General features: G+C 35.3%; 1 long non-coding RNA gene across 1 annotated transcript; it reads left to right on the top strand.

Annotated features, from left to right (window-relative positions):
- The first annotated feature begins 785 nt into the window (after positions 1-785).
- On the top strand, positions 786-7,809 carry LOC142140231 (uncharacterized). The gene is made up of 4 exons (XR_012688347.1): positions 786-817; positions 4,132-4,173; positions 4,861-4,912; positions 6,082-7,809. It is a non-coding gene; the product is annotated as an uncharacterized LOC142140231 (long non-coding RNA).
- Positions 7,810-10,272: the final 2,463 nt, after the last annotated feature.

The following is a 10,272-nucleotide window of genomic DNA, read 5'->3' as shown; positions in this document are numbered from 1 at the left end:
GTCTCTCCATGTACTATTACTCTTAAAACTAAAACACAGTCCTGCAAAAGACTTTTAAGTCAATATATTCGGGTCTCCCCACTAATTTCATTTCTAACTAAACTGTAGCTGCAAATCTCGGTCCAGCAAATACATATATCAATGAATAATAAGTACTTATTCTACAGTTCGTCTGCTGCCGCTTTCAGCACAGCTTCTCTCAGAATTGGTGTTCTGTCTGTTTGACCCACTATTCTCTAAATGACCATTTCTTCACACTTCTGAAATTCTCCTCTAGTCCCTTCCTCTCCTTGACTGTGCCTCCGAATAATGAACTCTACTCCTGATTCCACAGCACAATTTTCTCCAATTCTCCCTCTCTCAATGACTGGTTTCTTGCTCCCAGCTTCTCACACACACCCTGTTCTCATGGCAGATTGATGAAACAGACACTGCTTGTGAGGCCTCAGGACACGTCCGAGAACCCCTGCTGTAGTGTGCATGCCTAGTTATTGATGTGGAATGTGTCATGTCCCTAAAACACACCACACTACACAAATTGTAATTTATGTTAGTGAAGTTATAAGAAAATATTTGCAAAAATACTGCACCATAATCAAATGAGAAAATATATAATTGAGCTGAATCTTAATGCATTGTTTATAACCTTTCGATAAGGGGCATGGTCAAGTTTGCATTGAAAATAGTTACAAAAACCTAGATGACTGTATTAGTACTTCTTCCAGTAATGATATATGCAACAATATAAGCCATTACATTTACATTCATGATCACTTTTCAGGAATCACATATTACTACAGAAGAGTTTACAAAAAAGGTATGTTTTCATGGTTTATTCTACTGAGTATCACATGGTGATAGGATTTGCAATGAAATTTAAAATAATGGCAACTATTAAATCACCTCTAATTAATGTATATACTACACCATAAAAAAAACAACATATTAATACTTTGTTGTAACTTAAATATATATTGAATGCCTACTTTCGGACATCCTTCTCTGCATAGAAGTCAGATTAAAGGTCTAACCTTAGGATCCCAACACTACCATGATATCACTAGTGGTGAAATACTTGCTAAACAATGAGAGGAGGTTGAGAGACTCATAAGTTAACTACTACTGTGGAAAATATGCAAATGAGGCACATCTACTCAGGAGAAAAGAGTTCTGAGAAAAGTAATTTTAGTGGCAGCCCTTTGGGGGGTATTCAATTGTTAGCGTTAACGGAAAAAAACGAGCGCTCAAAAAATATTACCGTTTATACGGTAATATTGTGCGTGAAAAGCGTTAATACGGTAGTTTACTCACAGAATTTCAGCTAGGGAGCGGCGAGCTAAAATTTCGCAAGTAATTACCGTATTAACGCTAAGATTTTTTGAGCGCTCGTTTTTTCCCGTGAACACTAACAATTGAATACCCCCCTATGAGTTAATGCTTTAAACTAGTTTTTAGAATATGACACACATTTTACTGATCAATAAGTTTTCACCCCTGTCAGGACTAAGTGAATAATATGACTTTTTGCTCAGCACAGTAAAAGATTTAGAGGCATCCTAACTGAAGCCACCAGATAATTAAGGGAGATTTTTAAGCTTTTCTCTAATGACAATATGCAAACACCACTCCAGTTTGGGAGATCAACTTTAGCATTTACATATATAGCCTTTGAGTAGATGCTTTAAACACTTTAATTTTTGAGCATGACATAGACAGGCTGCTTACCATTGGCAATAAAAACTTCAAGTGCAGAACCAACTTAAGGTATGAAGGAAAGTGGATGAAGTTTTCATCCTAATATTAGATTACACATAGAGTAAGTGTTTGATCACTGCTTTATTCTGTATATTATGTGATGCAAATAAAATATGTACAAAAATAATTCCAATTTTGGACTGAATGTAGTGCAGGGAATAACAATGACATTAGAACACTTAACTAGCAGTGCTAGATATGAGCATATTAGGGAGGCAATTTACTAACATCAGTCATCAGTAACCATCACTAAGCTTTGATTTATGTGCTACAAGTTATACTAATGAAGACAAATATCTGTTACAAGTTACTACACATTTGCACCATGTTGGTAAATTGCTCCATATGTGTGTCTCATTACAAGTATGCCAGCTGCTTTTGTAAAATAGCTCAAACAACACTTGTACAAGCACCAAATCATAACCAATGATCTATTATCTACAATAATGCACTCACTTACCATCCTGTATGTGATATATGTATTGTATTTACATATTTAAACACAAACTAGCATTTTGTATTTTTTGTGTCATATGACTATACTATGGGAATTAATTAATTTATGAGAAATTCAGTAATGCTGTTTTGTTGAGCATTGATCTATCACACAAGATGTGATCATTTTATGATTGTTATTTATTTATTTTATCAATGTTCTTGATTTTTATTTTATATCAGTACTGTCATTAATGATATGTTTGCTATAATGTACTTGCTGTTATCTAAATAGTTTTTATATATAGGGGCTCATTTAAACATGGACCCATATGTACCTTTGGTACACATAGAAAAATAAGCACAAAAAAACATAATTGTGTCTGTATGTAGAGTCGGACATATCTTGCAATTCAAATAAAAAAAAAAAAAGGTTACTACTTACGTTATGTGTACCAGTGTGTGTACAGATGACCAAACTGTAGACATGCAAGTGTATGTGTTAGTACTCAATACAGAAATTGCATTACTGTATATGTACACAACCAAATAATGAAAAGAGAACATTTTAATACATTATTTTATTGTGTAACATCTCCCGCTGAACGCCGGATACATTTTTAGACTTCTTCATCTCATCCCTTGTCACAAATCAACAAAAGCTATTTAAAAGATGCAACCCAAGTCCTAAGCCTTTTAAACATAATTACGTGGCAAGACGGCTACACCCTCATGACTTGTGACATCACCTCTCTCTAGTCAGTCAGGGATCACAAAATAGGCTGCGAGTACATCAAATCCACCTTGTTACGGAATAAGATATATCATCCCATCAAATTAAATTAATTCTCCAATCTTAATTTATACTCCAATATAATTACTTCTTGTGTGGAAACCTGTTTGTAGCCCAAAGGGAAAATATAGTAGAATATTGGTTCCAAGGCGCGGCAGGCTGGGCTAGAGTGAAATGTGAAAATCTGTGTGTACCTAGAATGATAATGGACAATATTTAATCTTTAATGACACAATAGTTACATAAAAAAATATTTTTCTGGCCAGAAATAATAACATACCATAAACATTGCACTGAATACATCAATATAGAACAATAAAAAGCAGTATAAACTCAACAGTAAGTATAATAAATCGCAGAGACCACCGTTATATGTAACACAGTGTTAAAGTATCCATGTACAGGTTCATCATATAGTCAATGATTAAAGATAAATGGATTTCCTTTATCAATGTTCCAGTAGCCCAATAGAATGATGATCAATGATGATATCTGTCTAATTGATCAGTCGCCTAACAACTGCTGGGACAGAAGAATCATAGCGAGCCACCGTGAGTAGCGCAGCAGCTCGTAACATATTTTGTACAAATAGGGTAATGCAGTCAGGTACACAAGAGAGAATAATAATAAAAGTGAATGTCACATTTACCACATATAAAAAAATAAATACAATCTCCACATCCGCTTTTTATCCCATTAAAAGTTAAATGCGATCCGACTTTCCTGCAGCAGTTTGTATGGAAATGACACTGTGTATATTTGTACCAGCACTCACAACAAATACACCTTATAAGAGGCGTATTTGTGCCTGTGTCTAATTGAGTTGCAATTATGTTAACACTCGATTACTGTACTGGGCCTACGCTTGGCCATCTCTCCCCTCCCCTGTGCCACCGATTTCAGGCATGAGGAGTTGTATGTCGTAGATATGTAGAAAACTTGATACGTACGTATTCAAATTATTTTCTTTGTGTGCATACCCAGTAGAAAAATGCATATTTGACACTAAATGAGCCCCATAGTATACACAATAGACAGAAAGTAGACAAAAAATAAATGCAATGAAATTGTTAAATAAAAGTCATACAGAAAGTTGCAAAATTGTATTAAAATATTTAATAATATATATACTGTATTATATTTTCCAGGACAGTTCTGGTACAATGGGAAGACCCTTTTTCCTCTTTAGGGTATGCTATAGCCATATATTCTGCATTGCATGCAAGGATATTAAAACTCACTGGAATTGTGCAGTCCAAACGAACTTACAATATAAACTTCAAATGTGATAAAAAATGTTCTTTGTAATTCCCATCTACATCTTAAGACAGTATTACAGTTTGAGCTAAAATAAAACACTGTACTCTTCATATTTATTTGGTGATGAAAGTTTAGGAATAGAAAAAAAAACAGTAAGGGTTTTTATTTATTTTAAGGGCAGGTATGCATCTGCTTTCGATTTGTATTCAAACTTCAGTAAAACTGCATAACATATATAAACTCATTTGACATACGGTTGTTTACTACTGTATTTACTTGAATCCAGGAGGTCACTGAATATCACATTAAACACGTTAAATGTTAGGAATGTTCGGAATACCGTGCCGCAACACTAGCGCAAAACAGATTTCCTAATACCAACTTATCAATTTGTAGCAATGTAATCTGCGGTATCACAATATACATGTTGATTTGCTGTTATAACCTGGATAGATCATTTGATTGTCTATACACAAAGTGCTCATTCCTGAAGTTTGCAACATATTTTTTTTACTTTGTGGTACAGTAGGTAGGCATATTATTGTGTAATTTCATACCTTGGCTTTACATACTAGTTACTATTGAAAATTCCTACTGTACATTTTATCTTCCTACAGCCTAGAAATGGAAGAACGGTTTCCATAGATGAAAACTAACACATTCAGAAAGGTACATATGTACATAATGGTATTGTTATGCATGATATTGTGTAGGATATATTGTACTGTAATTTCTCACACTTTTTGAGCTCTTTGGAAAATCTAGTATCACAACCTGTGTAGTAAAATATCCTAACCACTAGAGATTGTTGTTTGCATACTGTTCTACAAACACAATTTTTGGAAAAACAAAATGTAACAAAAATATTCTGGCATTGTGTAATAGTGCAAGATTTACCTAATTAAAATTATGTATTATCTGTGAGAGAAAGACTTAACAAGGGGAGGTTCAGATGCTTGTCGGCATGTAAAAAGAAATGTGTCAATTTAAAGAGCCCCCTTCCCCTCAACCATAACTCCACAGAGCTTTGGTCTTGAATCTAGGTAACATAACATTGAATCAGAGAGACAGTGTGCATAAAAGAGAAAGGAATAATCCACACCTATTCACTTAAAAAACAAACAACAACTTATAATAATAGCCAAAAGGTAAGTTAAACATGTTCTTTCTTCCAGGGTTTCTTCCAGGGATCGGAATGTAGAACAAGGTATACTCTACCTTACAGACATTTTAATGTTAGAGACACTCTGCCAAAATAATATGCCTTTTCTAAATCACCGTTATATATATATATATATATATATTATATATACATACACAAATTCTTAGAAACAACTTATTTGTTTAATATGACATTCACCAGTATATAAGGTTTTCCTCTACTCCATTTCTGCTAAATAGGTGGGTGCATCCAAATTGCAATGCTACAAATTTGTGTTATTTTTATTTATTTCATAGTTTTATACAGACCTTAAAATAATATTGCACATAGAAGTGATATAGTTTTCATTGCTTATACATACAAACTAATGGCTCGTTTACAAAAGCATGAAAAATATGTTAAATGCGCTAAAATAGCAGTAGTTTGGCAAACACAGGTTACAAAAGAGAACAAAAACAGATAAAAAATGAAAACAACTTAAAATACATTTTGTACATGATTTTAACATAGTTGCTTGTTGTCAATATTAACAGAAATGCTTATGTAATGAGTCCTAACAAGTGAAATATGCAAACACAAAAGGCATAACTGTACAATGGTTTTAAAATAGGCTAAAAATCTCTATGTAAAGTAATTTACTATAGAAAACCTGTAAAACTTACTATTTCTCTTGCAGAATTCACTGAAGATGTTGTACATGGGCTGACCAAGGTGTGACCAAGGCTTCTTTAAAAGTATTTTATGAGCATATGAATTTCCAGTGCACCCAAAGACACCTTCTTTATAACCGCAAATTAAAATTATATTAAAATTATATTTATGACATTATTTTTAAGAGTAAAAAAATTAACCATTTGCTTAAATTGTTGCTTTATGTAACTGTTCCATAATAACTTGCACTTGGAGTGATTAATCATAATGATATTGCTTCATTTTCTGTTTTATGAAGTAAGCTTACTGCATAAATAAGGGCACTTACCCACTGGTGTCACGTTTGCATCAACAATGCAAGTGAAAATGCATATGAACACTATGCATTTGTGTATGCATATGTTAAGCAAAAGATATATAACATGAATTTGCAAAGTGAAAAGGAACCCATATTAAGCAGTACAGAGCTTTTTCCATTCATTTCAATGGCCCGATCATGCATGCAACATGTAGGACCCCCATTTCAATTAATGTGAAAGATCTGGTAATAAACAGATCATTTAAAAATATTGCAGTATACCCTACTCCAAAATCCTTAACCAACTCAAATCCAGACAGCATGGGCTAGTTCCCACTAAAATATGGAGATGAGTGGTTTAGTGCCTCTTTGGGAAGGGGGATACAAAAAAATGCATGCCCCTCCACCCCTGAAAAGCACTAGGGCACTTCTCATCCCCTACCACTGGGGACAAGGTAATGAAGGAGAATCCATTGAGCACAACTTTGTCACCCTAGTGGTCCCAATATAATAGCAAAGTGCCCCTAATACACCTGCCCATTATTCCAAAATAGTAAAAAATTATGTCTGAACACCAGTGTTGTATGTCGCTAAATGATCAAAGCAGGAAGTCCCCAGGCCAATCACAAGTAGTATCCCACAGCAACCTCTTCTAATTAGCTGGCGATAAAGGGGTTTCCTTAGATTTCTTGCTTTGATTCCACATCAACAGAGACATTTATTAAATGAATGGCCATGTTGAAATGAAAAAACAGTAAAAATGCTGATCTTTTTAACTGCTAGTGGGTACATGCACTATGGGAGACAAATGGACTTTTCAAGTGACATGCTTTGAACACACAGAAATGGATCAGGATACATCCAAAAATATGTGCTGCGATGCAATAATAAACTGAAATGGGTATGGACATATAGAATAGGTTTTATTTTCAAATGAGGTTTCATGCATTGCACTTGTGTTAAAAACACAAGTAACGTTCAGCATTTTAACACCAGTGCGTAACGTGCCTAATACTGATAGCAAAATATTTCAAAATATTTTTTTTCTGAAATCACCAGTCACAGCTTATTTTTATTTCTATTTGTTATAAACTATATAGATTTGACAGTGCTGTATTGATTAAAGTAAAATATATTTATGTAATTTCTCTACTGTAGTTGCACATTTTTACTTAATGCACCCTATAATTTATGTACCATATTCTATAAGGTACATGAATATTTCTTGTCTAAATTAATATACATACAATGCATACATAGGTTAACTTCAGTACCACTTCCTCGTCTTGATTTCAAGTTTTATGAAAAGTCCAAAGAATTACATTGATAATTTTGTATATACTTGATATCGATTACCTATATCTACTGTACCTAAAAATGTTTGTGTAGCATTTTCTATCATTAATTTTCTCCAAGATGTCAAAGATTCTATGATCCAAAATATTTCTATCTAATTATCATACCACTCATAATATATTAAATTAACATAAGTTATCAAATAAAGTTTCAAGATTAAAAAGAAATGCCCTTTCTTTTGTTAAATAATTGTGAAAATGTCAGAAAATGTCCTGCTTATGATTTTGTGTAAATTTATAATTAATGTAAAAAACATTGTGATGAATGGTTATGGTCAATATTTAAGTGATTGATTCCTATTTAAATACATACAAAAGAAAAGCAGTAATGTCTAGTGAATTACTGGACAAATGGTTCAGCAAAATTAAATTTTATTATTTTAAAGCAGCAATCCCAATGAAAAATAAGGTTTGTTTTTGAACATTAATCACTGGCACGGTATAAGAAGAGTGTTAGAATTTACCATTTTCCCTTGTTTTGTTTCTTTAGGCTGCTATTAATGATGTATGATTCTGGACTACTATGGCAACCACAGGGACATGACACATGTAGTGAACGGGTTTGGATTGCACCTCTGAGCTCTGTGACATCCTTCTTATCCCCCCTCTGCCATTACATGGCATTCTGAGAGCTGTGAGCATGTATCTGTATAGGAGACTGGTTTTGTCTATGTCTGGCAGACATTTTGTTTGCTAAGCAGACAGCTTTTGTAAAGGAGATAATGATTTGGAGGAAAATAGCTAAATAGTTACATGCTTATAAGGTATTTATTGCTATTTAAAGAAAAATATCTGTGGCATTACTGCTTTAAATTAGAGGATGATTGAAAACATATCCCTGTGTATAATTTTGGAATGTATGGGTAGATAATGCACCTACTTACCTGTACTCTTTTCAATTAGCCTGCTGCAATATCCAATGTACAATAAAAGGATGCCAGGTAATTGATTCAGACAAGGGCCTCTATTTTCTCTTCTCAAAGAGAACCTGGCCATTAGTCCACTTAGCAGCCTCATTCTTTAAATATGTGATGAGACTTTCCTCAATGTCTACAATGAACCAGCTTTAAAATCAAAGCTATTAAAAAGGGAGCATTCTAGAGGATTAAAACCAGGAGCTGTCACTCCATAGAGAACATGGATATAACATACTTCGGGCAAGTTCTTTCCGGGAGAGGGGCGTGACTGGAGTGCGGGGCGCAGCCAAATGCGGCATTTTGGGACAGCAGTAGCGGATGTGGGACATTCCGGGAGAGTTGGCAAGTATGGGATAACAGCCTACTGTGGCATCTCAAGTAAGTGCAAAGACTGTCACAAATGGTAGCCAGCCAGGGTATTCAAACCAGGGTCTCCAATTTCCATGCACCTTGTTACCAACCCTCTGAGCAATCTCATGTAAGTAGAGTGACTTTCCTCAATGTCTTCCATTAGCCTGCTGCAACATCCAATGTACTCAAAATAAATCCAGTCAGAGTGCTCAGACAAGGGCATTCACTATATAAAAACTAGAGATGAGCGCACTCGGATTTTGTGAATCCGAGCCCACTCGAACCTTTCCGATCCGAGACAGATCCGGGTATTGGCGCCAAATGAAAACTTGAAACCGAGGCTCTGAGTCATAATCCCGCTGTTGGATCTCGCGATACTCGGAACCTATAAATTCTCCGCTAGTCGCCGCCATCTTCACTCGGGCATTGATCAGGGTAGAGGGAGGGTGTGTTAGGTGGTCCTCTGTCCTGCTATATCTTGTGCTGTTCAGTTCAGTGCTGTGCTCTGTGTTCTGCTCAGTCCAGTGGTGCTGTGTCCTGTGCTCTGTCCTTCTGAGTTCAGTGGTGCTGCTGGGTCCTGTGCTGTGTCCTGTTCAGTCCAGTGGTGCTGTGTCCTGTGCTCTGTGCTTCTAAGGGCATAGTTATTTCCCCATTATTCCCAAGTTTTTAAAAAATAAAAAAAAAGTTATAAAAACACACTAAAAAAATAAATTCAATAAAAAAATAATTATAACTAAATTTGCAAAACCAATCCAGCAGTATAAGTCCATTGGTACTGTCTGCAATATTACCAAGTTCACACATTCTGCAGTATCTTGTGCTACATATAATGGAGACCAAAAATTTGGAGGATAAAGTAGGGAAAGATTCAGACCCACTTCCTCCTAATGCTGAAGCTGCTGCCACTAGTCATGACATAGACGATGAAATGCCATCAACGTCGTCTTCCAAGCCCGATGCCCAATCTCCTAGTACAGGGCATGTAAAATCCAAAAAGCCCAAGTTCAGTAAAAGTAGCAAAAAGAGAAACTTAAAATCATCTGCGGAGAAACGTAAAGTTGCCAATATGCCATTTACGACACGGAGTGGCAAGGAACGGCTTAGGCCCTGGCCCGTGTTCATGACTAGTGGTTCAGCTTCACCCACGGATCTTAGCCCTCCTCCTCCTCCCCCCCCTACAAAAAATTGAAGAGAGTTATGCTGTCAGCAACAAATCAGCAAACAACTCTGCCTTCTAAAGAGAAATTATCACAAATCCCCAAGGCGAGTCCAAGGGTGTTGGTGGTTGTCAAGCC

This window comes from Mixophyes fleayi, chromosome 2 (assembly GCF_038048845.1).
Source record: "Mixophyes fleayi isolate aMixFle1 chromosome 2, aMixFle1.hap1, whole genome shotgun sequence".
NCBI classification, from domain to species: Eukaryota; Metazoa; Chordata; class Amphibia; order Anura; family Limnodynastidae; genus Mixophyes; species Mixophyes fleayi.
This window is presented reverse-complemented; position numbering and strand designations above follow the sequence as displayed.